The 14,683-nt window shown below is 45.6% G+C and overlaps 2 long non-coding RNA genes across 2 annotated transcripts in view; one reads left to right on the top strand and one right to left on the bottom strand.

The window, feature by feature from the left end:
- Nucleotides 1-4,105, bottom strand: part of LOC125982186 (uncharacterized) — a 10,765-nt gene extending 6,660 nt beyond the window's left edge. Inside the window, exons 1-2 of the long non-coding RNA XR_007486301.1 lie at nucleotides 4,013-4,105; nucleotides 1,473-1,536 (exon numbers count right to left, since the gene is read on the bottom strand). This is a non-coding gene — a long non-coding RNA (uncharacterized lncRNA). The remainder of the gene's footprint in view (nucleotides 1-1,472; nucleotides 1,537-4,012) is intronic.
- A 3,575-nt stretch (nucleotides 4,106-7,680) lies between these two features.
- LOC137840995 (uncharacterized) lies at nucleotides 7,681-13,236 on the top strand. Its single transcript, XR_011088265.1, has 4 exons — nucleotides 7,681-7,885; nucleotides 8,088-8,292; nucleotides 8,409-8,472; nucleotides 12,464-13,236. It is a non-coding gene; the product is annotated as an uncharacterized lncRNA (long non-coding RNA).
- Nucleotides 13,237-14,683: the final 1,447 nt, after the last annotated feature.

Genomic DNA, 14,683 nt, shown 5'->3' with positions numbered 1-14,683 from the left:
TACGTCAAACTTTGTGAAATATGAAAGAGCCGAGATGTACAAGCTGTTCAATTGCGTACTTCAAACTAATATTACAAGACAAGCAGTTCGCCAAAGAGAAAATAAAAAAACCCACAAGTGATGAAATCATTTTCATTGTCTTACTATAAATCGGAATTTGCGTCTGAGAATTTCCTGAGCGAAAGCCCGGAAATGTTGCTGAATGGAATCAAAGCGGGGGGACGTAAATATAAAATAAGCCCATGCAACATACATTATTGTACACTTGGTGTAAATTAAAGTGAGCCAGAAAGGGTCATCCTTTTTTTTTTTTTTTTTTTACTTTTTCGATAAATAAAGGCATGTTTTCAGCAGCCCCGGACGTAAATACAAAGTTGCACTTAATTCAGAGAAGTGTGTTCAAAGCGCGCTGCAGTGCATCGGGCTCCTCTAATCACATCTCATCCATAATGCATGCCCGAAAACTGACAAGATGCCTTGCAAAAAAGAAATACATTTGAAAGAAAGAAAAAAAAAAAAAACACGGGCGGCGCAGAGCGTACGTTCTCCCCCTTCGATGGACACTGGCTAAACTTCACCATTTAGCGGCGGTACAATTTTAATGAAATTTAAAAAAAATCGATTGACGCGACCGCTCAGGGAAGCTGATTTTGGCTTCTCGGAAATGAGCTTATATAAAAATGGCCACAGATGAAGTATTGCATGTCTTCAATCTGACAACTGTTGCATGCCCATTGATTCCACAGCGTTGTTATAAAGTCATGTAAAGCTGGCCTCGCGCACGCGTGTACTGATTTGACAATAGGGGTCGCAGGAGTGACCCTTGCGGGACCCCACACATCAAAGCCGTTTGGTCAGACAATTCAAGATCAGACTTGAATTGATTTCGAGCAATTCGGGCGGACATTCTAACATCTGGAATAGAACTAAATAAATAAAACAACAAGCCACTATAGTTGCAAAAGCCCAACGTTGCCTTTCCAATCTGACAGCCAACCAATAATTGGTGTGTGTGTGTGTGCGTGTGTGTGTGTTGAAGGCTGGGTATGTGCTCGTGTTTGGGGAATACTTCCATGCGGACTCGCCTGCTACGCTTGCTTTCCTGCTCTGGCCCATATACTGTACTGTGCGTGTGCGTGTGTGTGTGTGTGTGTGTGTGCGTGAAGCGCTACTTTCTTGTCTCGCTGATGAATAATGCAGCGGCGCGAGGCCGCCGGGTTTCCAGTTAAATAGCAATTTGCTTAACCAGTGTTCCCAGTCATTGCCAGCTGCACTGGCACTCTCACCTTTCCTGTGCGTTCATAATGTAGATTTAGCAGTGGAAACACGCTGTCTGCTAATTACACTTCAAGTTGCTGGCTTGAACACATTGTTTTACTCCTCACACATCCTTTTAAGCACATTTAACACACTTAAAGGTATCAGTTGTAAAGTGTTCCTTGATTCTCACTTTGAGGAAAAGAAAGACTCACTTGCAACGGTCCTCCAAATAAGTTTCCAAGTGTGCTTGCTTGGAGGTTTCCCAGTTGAAGTTTACTGTCAGAGGCAGAAAACAGAAAAGGAAGGATTCAACATTTGGTCAAAATGTTTCAACTCGCAAACGTCTGTTAGCTGACTGCTAACGTAAAATGTGAAACACCATCGAGAGGCCAACTCAGCCCCCGACCGCCCGCCCGCCCGCCCGCCATATGAGGAGAATGAGCAAAATTTCAATTCATTGAGGGATTTTTACGGGCGGCGAGGCTTGTCGAGCAATTCTGTTAACAAAAGGTATCCTTAGATGAAATTAAATATTTATCCCTTCTATGAATAACAATTGGAAGGGAACACAGGGGGAGAGGCGCTGTTTACTTTTTGCCTGGCAGGATTCGCCTGGCAGGATTGTGTCGCGCGCGTTCCATCTCGTTGAGATGATTGCCGGCTCGCTAGGCGGGTGGGTGGGCGGGGGGCCTCTAAAAGCCGTGTTGGCGCTCTAATCCACCGCAGGAAGGTGTGAGGCTCAGCGGGAACCCTCAACCTGACTACGGGGCGCCCGCTGACCCTGTAATCTGTAAAAAGAGGGAGGCGACGCCACACTGTGCTCAGGCTGCTCACGAGTCACATCCGGAGTGATTGACAATCACGGAAATCCGCTTGGGTTTCGTTCAAAAGTTGCTCTTAATGAAGTTTTTGACTTTTTTTTCGTGATCAACAGCAGCGCTTTTAATCGGTTTTTGAAACGGCGCGGGCTCCTTTCGAGAGCCGTAAAGCAGACAGATGCGCGGCGGGCCTTCATTGATCTGCGGCGCGAAGATCCCCTACTCCTTTTTTGCTCCTTTGTATTCCTTCTCGGCTATAAATAATGGATCTGATGACATTAACGGCCGGGATGAGCTTAATGAGCCGAGCTGCCGTGAACCATCTGAAGGATTCGGCGGCCATTTTGGATGAAGCCGAGACAGAGGGAGGCGGGGCGAGAAGAGATATTGATTCCAAATCAAGTCAGACGCTTTGATTCCAGACTCGCTATCGGAGGCGGCCGAGGTTTACGGCGATCGAAGTCTTCGCCACCCGAGAGTACGACCTGTTGTGGCCGCCGCAACTTAGCATGAAAGTTTAATCAACCTCGCTCGGAGGAAACACGCCTTGCCCCTCTTTTCTTTTTTTTGGTGAAAAGGATGAACTCTTGATTTTAATTTCCCCAAGCGTTGGCCAAACGGCCAGCGAGAAGGTTTCCACACACGCGCGCGGCAAAAAGGTTTCAATCGGAGGCCTTTCATCAGGCCTAATAATATCCCAGCGGTTGACGGATGAAATGGAATGACGGCTCTTTGATCGGCCGGCGTATCGAAGAATCCGACGCCTTCGTCTGGTATCGTGATTCGATTCGTGAGCTTTTCAGATTTCCACATGGGATCGACACGGAGGATCTGCATTATCTTAAACGCTAGACTTTCTATACAGCTTAATGCTAACATACAACGCAAAAGGCCAAAAAGAAATGAGCATAAATAAAAAAGCTTTAAACAATTTGAACACTTGCAATGTAAACAAAGGATATCATAATAATAATCACAGCCGTACTCCTATTTGCTAAACTTGGGGGCAACCTATGCCGTCAATTCTCGTCAAAATTACATTTCACAATGTCGTTCATTTTGTAGCAGGGCTAGAAATAAACTTGAATTCTTCTTTCTACACCCGTTACATGTTTACATCGCTTCCTTTTCATTATCTTGCATTTCAGTTCACAAAAGTTGCTTTGAAAGAGCATTTGCTTGCGTTATTCCACTTTTCCCCCCGCTTCTGACGAGCTCACGGTCTTCCGAGAATTTAACCCGATAAAATATTTGCTCTGCAACACAGGGCGGTCGGTCAATGGTATGCATTTTTATCTGAGTGGTAAAAATGGATTCCTTCAAGCTTGCAGCCCGACAGTAATTTGGGTGCAGCTTGGAAGGATATTCCTGTAACCCTTTTTTTTTTTTAATGAGAGAACATTTGCAGAGTGCACATTTTTTTGAGCTACATTTGAATTTATGCGGCGAGCGTAGCGCAGCGCAGCGCAGCGCAGCGCAGCGCTTGAAACCAGCACTGATCACGGTGGAATTCCCACTTCGGTGGGTGTGCAACAGATTCTTTGACGTGTTGGAATCGCAAGGCACCAAGGTTGCAAAGGGGATCGACACACTCAGTCAATTTACACACAGCTTTTGGTACGTCCATTTCCATAGCAACTTAAAATGGGGAGGGAGTTTTGGTAGCATTTCAAGTTTAAAACTTAACATCGAGAGTATGTTTGTAACTGGAACAAGTCAAGGTACTTTTGAACTAACTAACAAGCAAACAAACAAACAAACAAACAAACAAACAAACAAGCAAACAAGCAAGCAAACAAACAAACAAACAAACAAACAAACAAACAAACAAACAAACAAACAAACAAACAAGCTGACAGTGATTTCAGAGAGTAACAAATGGTCTCCAAGCATACATTTGAGGTGATTTGATGTGTTTCAAGTGCTGTGCTCACCCGGTCAATGTAATGCGGAAAGGTCAACGTTGACAGAAAAGATGAACGGCGCAGGACTCTTTTCTTCTGTTTTTCTCTTCGTCACACACTCGGGATGTTGTTAAACGTACGCCATCTTTGGCCACTAGCGGAATTACAAGTGTTTTGGTTCCGCTCTGCTGAATATTGTGACCAATTGTACATACATTTGGGTGGTTGTTTTTCCACTAATGTTGGTTTCATGAAATGGATGTATTCATTTGACATATTTACTTACACATTTTAACTTTTTTTTAAAAAACCTCCTTGTGGAATAGCCTGGCTCATCTGTCTATTTTAAAAATCAAACGTGGCCCTTGAGCTCAGAGTTTGCCCACTACTGGGATCCGCACAGGTGAGTTCAAATTCACAGGTTAGCAAGAAAAATCAAAAAAATCAAAACGAGAACTTGGCCGGCCGGGCTTGTCGAGCCTCTTCAATCATTTATAGAATAGGAGGGTGCAAAGCCTGTGAGCCTAAAGAGCTTTGTTACCATATTAACGCACGTCGGGCATGAGAGAGGTGCGTGTGGTGAGGATCCAGGCATGAAAGGATCATTGCTGGGTGCTTCAAGGTGCTCCAAGGTGCTCCGTACCCCCACCCTTCCTCTATGTTCTCCCACCTACTATTACATGTCTCCAGTGCTACTTTCTTGTGAAAAATCACCCTGAGGCGAGACCCTCTCCTGGGTGGCGCACCCCCGAGCGGAGCCCTTATTCTTTCCATCGTCAGCTCCCGAAGAGAGGCTTTTAGCGGGCTCGCCCTCCGAGGCCCCCCAACCCCGACCGACATCACGCGCCGCGTCGGGCCTGGTCCCAGACACGTGGCCGGCGCACCTCCTTCTAACTTTCCCACAGCTCCCATTCAGACATGACTGGAGGTGTTAATGAATAATTCTCATCTGATCTGGATATAGTTTGACTCGTTAATCCATACAGCTCATTTTGATACTACACAAGCAAAGAAACAAAGAAAGAAAGAAAGAAAGAAAGAAAGAAAGAAAGAAAGAAAGAAAGAAAGAAAGAAAGAAAGAAAGAAAGAAAGAAAGAAAGAAAGAAACACTAATGCCAACACTAGCTTAGCCTGTCAGCTCTGGACGCAAAGGTGCTCATGCTTCATACAACCTAATTCTATATGAACGCTCTTATCTGAGGTTTATCTTAGCGACGTCACAAATTCCTATAGTCTGCAGCTTGAGAGCTACCAAATCCATTTTTCTTTCTGCAGGCCTCAAATGGTCTTACATAACCAACGGCCCTTGCCGAGATGATGAAATCTCATCGCTGTAGCAGGGTGGCTCGCGATGACATAACAGAAGCTGCGAGGGGGCCGGATCACGTAATCACAGCGCACGTGGGACTACGAGCCTACGTATGTCCTCTATGTATCTGACATTGTTTTCTTTGCTATTGGGTAGGGGATTTTGGGCGCGACGCATCCATCCCAAGCTGCATTTCCACTCAGGTACAGTATGGCGGGCTCCTCCTTGTCCCGCAATCCACCTCTGGCAGATCTTTTATTTAGCCCGCTGCAGCAAACGGCTCCTCCTCATGAATTATGCAGCCCCGGGCCCTCGGAACAAGCTCCAGGCCGACTCTACACCTTGTGTGTGGCTTAAAATATAGATAAAAGCCCAACAGCCGGCTACAAACATTCGTGGGTTTTTTTTCCGTCTCAAAACCCAAGCAGGCTGGCGAGGAGAGAGGCTGCTCTGCAATTAGGCTCTGCAGAGTCGGCGGAGGATCCGTAGAGAGGTATGCCGACTGATAGCGGGACCGAGATAAGGGTCAGAAACTACAGCGCAGCAGAGCAACAACAACAACAACAACAACAACAACACATGCATGTGTGTGTGTGCGTGTGTGTGTGTCCATCGTGAGATGAAAGGCTTGGAGTGTTGGTGCATTTTGTTTTAAGCACGCTCTGCGTGAAGACACTTCTTTGTGTCTTCAGCGAGATGAGCTTGAAGTGGAACCCTCCTGTTCCAATTTCAGAACAAAGCTTATGCAACTTTTCCCAAATGCAATGACGTTTGGTGTGCCGAGCGCCGTTATTTTCATTTGAAAGATGAAAGAATTCGGACCAGTTCGTTTGGATGAAAGTGATGAAAACACCATGTGATGATGTCATTACAAATGTTTTTTTTCATCATTCCCACTAAGTGCGAGGAGTAACGAGCAACCTTAAGCCACCACACTTCATCTCCGACTAGTATTAGTTCGACTAACGACACGACGCTATTTGGTTAACGTATTCATCGGCTCGCATTTGACATGAATGCCATCTTCATTATTCAAAAGTGAACACGGAAGCTTGGCGAATACAGCAGCTAGCGCATAGTTGCGCTTATGAATTGTTTAAAGATAAATCCATGCTATACAGCGTTAGCTTGGCCGCGCTGATTATTTGAAGAGGAGTCGCCGGCTGTGAATTCAACGGCGAATATGATATCATACAACAGCCCGGTTATCTATTCATGGTCCCATTAATGAATCATAGCTTCCCCCTCCTTGACTTTATACTCCAGACATGCCCTCTTTGAATATGTCATAAGCACTTATTGTTTTTTAATGGCCTGGCATAAGCCTTAGACAAACACAAATGTGCAAACATGTAGCGCTACAGGGGAAGCGTTTGGCAGGCACCACGTCTGATCACGAGGTAACAGCAAAGGTATGATTGTCAAGCGGTACGTTTGCTTAGGTGACGGAATGCTAGCAATATGGCAACTCTGTGTGTGTGTGTGTGTGTGTGTCTCTCTCTCTCTCTCTCTCTCTCTCTCTCTCTTTCTCTCTCTCTCTCTCTCTCTACTACCTCAGGTTACATTATTTAGACTTTATACCCACCAGGCTCTTTAAGGCTCTTTTTGCAACACTTTACTGGAATACCACAGCGAGCAGACAGACCGGAACGGCCATCGTCAACCCTTTAGTGACAGTTTTAACTGGCATGAAGAGACTAACCTGGATCATAAAAATAAAAAATAAAAGGCCTCACACCTGAGAGACACATCACAAATTCAATTAGATTCAATTAATTGGGTGACAATCGGAAGATGTTTCCCTTCAAAATTAGTTGAGAGTGACTGATTGAGGGAGTTGCTTTATGGTGACACATCAATAATAATAATTTAAAAAAAAAACAGTCTTGTTGCTCTTTAGCTCAGTCATCACCACCCGCAGTCCAGTCAAATAAATAATGCACGCTGATGGCAAGGCGGGGTATCTGACAGCTCTGTTGCTAATTTATTGATTACCCCCTCCAGATGACGAAGGTTAAATATCAATCATAGGATCTGAGCGGCATAGAGAGAATACAATTTTCCCCTCTGATGGCTGGATATATTATTAAGTGTTGTGGCAAGACGCCGGTTTCGTTGGCGAAGCAGGAAGCGCCTCGGAGAGGGAAAAGCATAAAGTGAATAAGGAAGCACAAAAAACATATTTAATATAGCAACAAAATGACGCCAAACAGTGATCTAGTTTCCAGGCTATTTATTTATTTATTGTTATTATTATTATTATTATTATTATTCTTTTATTTATCACGTTACCAGGCTATGTATTAATTAGTAGTTGTGTGTTATGCGTCATTCTCACCTCTAGTGGCGCTCGTGAAAGTCCGTGAGTGCAAACGGGTGTGTTTAGGTAGCAAAGAACAAGTGTGTACCGCGAACTGGACATTAGCACCTTGCTAACAAGTTCTCAGGACCGTGTTATGCCGATGCCCCCCGCCGTAAAACTAAACTAAAGAAAAGAAAAGAAAAGAAAGAAGAGAAACATGTTCTCAAGCTTGTTAAGTTGTACTTTAGTGTTTGTGTAACAAGTGAAGGAAGACTGCAGAGCAACAGTATGTGTAAGTATTTCAATTAGCTTCACAATGGCTTCTGAATGCTATCCGTAGATGTATGTGTAAGTGTCGATTGAACAGTACGTGTGCTCCTTTAAGATTAACATAGCGACATGAGTTTTGGAACTAAAAAGTGTTTAGTCGAGACTGTGCGTTCTTATTAAGTAAACAATAGATGATTCTTTCTTTCTTTTTTTGTTTTTTTAAGGAAAAAATGAAACAAAGAAAAGCAAACTGTGGTTCTCCGTGAAGAGGAGATGGGGTGGGTGGCCTTGTCATTCCAACATCTGCTGCAGTGACAGGAGACCTGCTGGTGCAGCTGCTCAAGTGGGCCCTCAAGACTGGCTCGGGTGGTCAAAAAAGCTCCGCATTCAAGTCTGCTGGGACGCCACTAGACAGCCATCAGCCATCAGGCATGCACCCACGCCCCTCACCACCACACACACACACACACACACACACACACACACACGCGTCCCACACACGCGTAGACACAATGTCACTTAGCATATCTTCTGTGCCTGCGCAGTGGTTGACGTGCCAGCAACTTCACCATCCAGTTTATGCAGAACGTCACACGACCAGGTAAACTGGTGAGCAAACTTTTTGTCTAAATGTGTGTGTGTGTGTGATGGTTTGAACCCAAAGCGGCTCAAATTTCGCTTTCTTCATCTCTGGCGTCTGAGGACAAACGTTAAATACATGCATCCATTCTGCGTAACACTTAAAAATGAATGTAGAATGGCCCGTGGATGATTTGACAAACAGTAAAATGGGCTGATAATCAAGGCGCGTCCCAAGCCCACGCCACCCCCCCAAGACTTTTCAATTTCCACTTCCGATTCCTGACCTACCGTAATTGGCCCGAGTGTGGCCTCTCGTCACCTGCAGCGTGCCGCTGCTGGCAGGTGAATTATTAATAGCTAATATCATTATGTAGGCTCGGCTTGTCATAACAATCCCGACTAGCGGAACGGGGGTGGGTGGGGGTAGGGGTTGGGGGGGGGGGGGAACTCAATCTGCCGCCCTGCCCCTTGCGCAGACAATGCCGTTCAATTATTGATACCGACTAATTGGCGACAGGAATCGCCAGCCGGGGTTACTTTTGTCGCTCCCCCTTGCTCTTCGCTCCGCTGCTTCAATAGAACAATCTTAGAAGGAGGCCGCCCCCTCCTTGACGAACCCCCGTGTCAGCAAATTAGCAGGGAGCGTGACCTCACTACCTTTTTTTTTTTTTTTCTCCTCTTTTTATGAGAATTTGAGATTCTCCCACAAGCTTTCTTCACCTCCACCACTTAATTAAATAAGAACTCGGTGCAGGTTTCTTTTTTTTATTCGTGGCACGCGGCCGCACTGGTTTGATTGAGCGAAGGGTTGTGGAAGTGTCTGGGGGTTAATGGAGTTTAATTAGGGTCAGGTTGGCGGTCCACGGGGGTCCCGCTGTACACCTCATTAGCACCGTGTCCGATATGGGCTAGCGCGAGGACGTTTCAAACTTACATTTCAACCGTTTATGAACAAATTAGACACTTGTCAAACGAGCGGGGGCACTCGGCGGGGCGCATACCATGGCCGCGCCGTGTCGAGACGTTACTCAAAACTGGAGATTAGCATCGTTTAAATTTACTCACCGGTCGGTGTGTTTGTGAAAGTATTGTCTGGGTCTATTTTTGCTGCCTGTGACTATTCACATGAGTTGAAGTCACTCTGGTGCGCTGTATATTAAGTGAGCCTTAAGTGGCGTCTATTTAATGTTGCAGGTGGTGTGCAGTGCATATGGCCAATACAGTATAGTGCCACTCTGGTTCTTCACCCCCCCCCCAACCCCCATCCCCTCCATTTCCCATTAAAGCCCGTCTCTTACGGTCACACACGCATAATACGGGCCCGTGTGCTAAGTGGGCCTACCATCTTGCACTCTCCATCTCAGGGCCTTTTCCACACGGGCGGGGCGGGGTCCAAATGGCTGATGATGCCGAATCACATGCTAACGCTAATGTATACGGCCGGCCAGCCGGCCTCAGCGGAATAACCGCGTCTCAATCTAAGAGGCTCCCGAGCCCTAATCTGCTTTTTAGGGCCACGCCGCAAACACGCATCTGCATAATCGGGGCGACAAGTGTGGAGAGGGTGAAAGTGCTGTGGAGGGCGGGGGAGAAGGGGTGAGGTTGGTGTGTGGCGGGCAGAGAAGAGAAGAGAAGAGAAGAGAAGGCGGGAAGGGAAAGGTGTTGCAGGTTGGAGCCGTCTGCAGACGTGACATCATCATGCCAGAATGATTGGTGGGTAGAGAAATAAGATTATTTTGTGCAGTTTTTGATTTCAATATTATATTATGCGTAATAATAATAATCATACAGACGATTAGGGGGATTTATAAACTATATTGCGATAACAATTTGCTTTCAAATCAATTTTTTAGATTACTACAACTTGGACCGCTACCAAAAAAAATGGGAACAATAATAATTATGGATGAATTATAATAGTGATAAATGGGCAAATATAACATTTCTGCCTTTCTGGGTTTGCGTGCGCGTGGATGTCAAACATCAGCCGGCACGCCGACCTCGTGTCGTATCGATCAGTTAACGCGGCATCGTCTGCACGATATTGTGGATAAATGGGAAATTAAAGCGCACTGTCACACAATTCTGCTCTGCAACTACATCAATTATTCAACCTCTTGCTCTTACACACGCACACACAAACCAACTTGAGAGGAGATGAAGAAGTGAAAGTTTGACAAAAATGCTCACAGACATGTAAAGAAAAGGGACTGGGTGACATATTTACAAAATGGGATTGAATAAATGTGACTCGGGAAAGTAGACAGAGCCGCCCGTGATGATGGGAGGGGCAAGAAGTCACACAAGATGTGACAGACGTGGCCAAACTTACTGTCAAATTATGAAGTGCCGATCATTTCAAAATGGCCGTCTAGCCTAACGTGGTGGGAACAAAAATAGGGGGCTCCCAAAAATGCTTGAAGGCCCCAGAAATGTTCAAATGGACACCCATCCTTCCCACTGCTGGATATCGACTTGACAAGAAGTCATAAAGTGACTGATCTCTGTCTTTACACAACAAAATACTTTATGCCCCCCCTTGCCTTTTGCTAGCGTCAACTCGCCCGCCTCCACCCCACGCGAGCGAGCGAGCGAGCACCCCTCCGCCAGGCTTCTGGCATCACAGGCGAAGCTCCATGTGATCAATAATGGATGCGGCTGTCTCCTGCTCTGCTGCTACATTAGCGAGTGCAGAGGGGCTACATTTAACTTGATGGGCTTGTTAATGCGGCCCTTTGGGGGTACGCCCGCCCTCCTGGCAAACGCACGCACGCACGCACCTCGGCCGATGATGGCGCCCCACCCCTCCCTCCTTCCCTCATGTTGGCACGCGCTGGTGTCCAAAATCGGTGGGATGGCCAGTTTGGTCCATCTCAGGGGGCGGCCATTTTGCCACTTGCCGTCGACTGAAAATGACATCACAACCATTCACGGCTCGGTTTGGGAAAACCCGTGAGCCTGATACAAATACACAAATACGTAAATGTGACTTTTTAAGTTCATTGAAAGTTATTTTTTGGGGCGAATGACAAGAGGAGAGCAACAGGATCATCCAGATCATTCGTAGCGTGTCTTCCCTTAAGCGATGCAGATCTCGGTTGGATCCCCCCCACTCTCCATTAACAAGGTCTCGTGGTGCCCCCGGGGCGCCCCTCACTGTGACTTCTTCTGCCACAGGGCTGCCGCGGCTAAACGTCAAAAACATCAGAGAATGGAAATGTATTTGTCTCCTCCGATCGCTTTATCCTACGTCTTCATTGGCCGTAATGTTGCGCCGAAAGCTCAGCGGGATCGGCATTAATGCATAAAACAGATATTCCCTAAAAACATATGTCAAAGCGATGCAATATGCATGCGCTTGTTAGGATGCATCATGTCTGCCCACGCCGTACGCCGCTAATGTTGCGCGGGCGAGTACGCACGCCTTGCTCACGTTTCAGCCGCTTTGCGCATCTCAAGCGCTCGCTGCAATTTGTTGGCAGAAATGAGATGACGTCGTTGAAGAAGAAAATAATTCCAACCCGAGAATAAAGTTGTCATTTTAGGAGTAGTCCAAGACTTTGGTTTTGTCAAAGAAGTTGAAATGTAATGAGAATTGAATTTTGTTTTCTCTGTCAACAATTCATTTTTTTCTCCAAAGAAATCATTCTACCCCAAAAAAGTTGCATTTTCTAGAAAAAATGTCATGTGAAAAAAATAATAATAATAATTTTGTGAAATAAATAATGAAAACAAAGTCTGGAAAAAAATCTTCCCCAATCTTCCCCTAAACCCCCCTATTTTTTTGAAACAAGTCAATGGTAATCTCGCAAAACAATCCAAGCCCAACACACACAAAGCCAAAGAAAAAGCCAACAAGTTCATCCTTGGCTGTGGTGATGTGCGACCTCAGCGGCGTTGCGCTTTCCGCGGGGGCCATTATTCTGGAGCTTTGGTCTCAAACATGCAGATATATTCCTGCGGCGCTCGTTTTCCGTGTTCGCCGCCTCATTGTGGCTCTTCTGGTTTGCATATGAAGCGGCAGAGGAGCGCCGGATCGAGACCCCGGCTGCGCGGGGCCGCGTGCAGAGCGGCGGCACCGACGGGAGGCCTAATTGACGGCCCTTTAAAATTCCCACAGAGGAGCCGCGCCGCTTTTCATGTGGAGGCCGCAAGAGGGGCGAGTGACAAGAAGGTGAGGGGCACACTCTGCACCCGCTGCACATACGGGGGGAAAAGAAATGTATTTCACGCCTTCCACTTGTGCTCTGCACGCGAGCTGACTTTTGCTAATGCTGATTTTTGCTCTTAAAAAAAAAAAAAAAAAGAAAAATTGCATCATCTTCTCACAAATGTCCAAAAGTATTCTTGTAAAAAACAAAACTTTATTCTTGAGGTCTTGACTAAGTATTATTTTTGGCTCTCAACCTTTTGTATTGACATTTTCTCAGGAAATTTGTTTTCGTTGACCTTTTTTACGCTATAAGATTACAACTTCTACAAGAGCTAATTATTATTGTTTGACTGACTTGTTTTCCTCTGAATATGTAAGCCCATTCTCTGAAAAAGACTTGCCTTCCCAAAATACGTTAAAAAAAAAATCCCAAACAATGTTCCCAATATTTTTAAAGCAATGACCCTTACACTTTAAAATCGACCCCCAATTTCTTTTTTTTTAATTTCCCAGTCTTTTATAATCAAGCCCCTTTTCACCAAAATGCAACACTTTTATTTTTCCCTAAAAAAAATTCTTCAAAATATGACATTATCATTTCAAAGCCTCTTATGTATAAGACTTTTCTCTCTGACTTTCTGCCCCAAGATAGCAAATATGAAATATTGCCCCCCCCCCCCCCCCCCCCCCCCCCCCCCACGCATCCACCCCCCACACACGCCTCCCTGCTGGTTCCTAGCAGCACAAAGCCCCAAAGGCACAATTGATTGCAGTGCTTAGAAAAGTAACCTTGAGCCACACGCACACTAATTCACAAAGTCAATTGAGCAGTTTTTCCTTTCATGATTACTCATTATAAGATTCCGCGGGTTAAATATTTCCCCCCGTGCAGAATGTGCAACGTCCAGCTCATCTTTCCCATCAACGGACGGTATTAGCTCACAGGTGTAGCATGTTCTGTCAGCGTGCGTCAGAAACCATTCTGGTATTGATCGCGCCCCCCTGAAGTTGTATGATGAGAGAACAATTAATTGTGCATGTGATCGATGTTCATCCAAGAATCAATGGACACTGTCTCTATCCACAGTCTAGTTGATGTGTGTGTGCAGACGTACGTATGTATACGTATGATATCGTGCGCGTATTACAAAACTACTATCATTTAACCGTCAAGTTACGAGGGTAAGATCACGACTTGGAAAATTGCAGCGTCATTTTATTTTTTTTTTTTTTACCTTTCAAAAACAACAAATACATTTTTAAAAGAAACATAATTTCAAAGAAAATATTCCTTGAAAATTGATCCAAAAATGTATTTTGCTACTCACTTCTAGAAAGATCTGCTTTTTGATTTTTTTCTTCAAAGATTGCTTTAAAGCGTTAAGGCCAGGTTTTCTGGAAGGATACTACTACCTTTCTCCTTGGAAAAGCTGTCAGGAATGAGTTGAGCCAGGGCGACCAAATGCAGCTTGAACCAGGATTTATTGCAGGGAAAAGGAGTTGGAAGGGAGGCAGGTGGGGAACGAACGACACAGACGGGAGGAAGACTCACGGCCAGCAAAACAGACAGACTGACCGACATGAAGTCCCCTTGGACAAGATTAAAATTCTGACCGTGAGCCTTCAGACAGACCGAGGGAAAACCAGATGACACGAACAGGAACACTGGGCACGAACAGGAATGGACACAACAGTAGACACCGACAGGGAGAAACACACGGGCAGGGCTTAAATACACAGGGTAACAATAGGAAGCAGGTGACAGACATTATGGTAACGAAAGGGGTGTGGCCGAGTGAAGTGCAGGCCGAGCGTGCTGTGGCACGGGCGTGACAAAAGCGTTTTTAAAAAATGTAGACAACATAATATTTCATTAAAAAAGAATGTTGCGGTGGAAAAAGCTCTAGAAAAAAAGCGATCATTCTTTCCCCCCCCTATGGCATGGCTCTCACTTTCACTTTGCTTTAAATAAAGTCTTCTCTGGGCCCACCCCGGCCGGCTGCCAGCTCGAAGACGATTCCGCTCGGTGCACACGGAGAGGCGGGCGCCGCCCTCTTGAGTGCCACAGCGTGTCCCTTTCCCCCA

Source organism: Syngnathus scovelli, chromosome 15 (assembly GCF_024217435.2).
Source record: "Syngnathus scovelli strain Florida chromosome 15, RoL_Ssco_1.2, whole genome shotgun sequence".
NCBI classification, from domain to species: Eukaryota; Metazoa; Chordata; class Actinopteri; order Syngnathiformes; family Syngnathidae; genus Syngnathus; species Syngnathus scovelli.
Note: the sequence above shows the minus strand (reverse complement) of the source record. Positions and strands in the feature narration are given on the sequence as shown.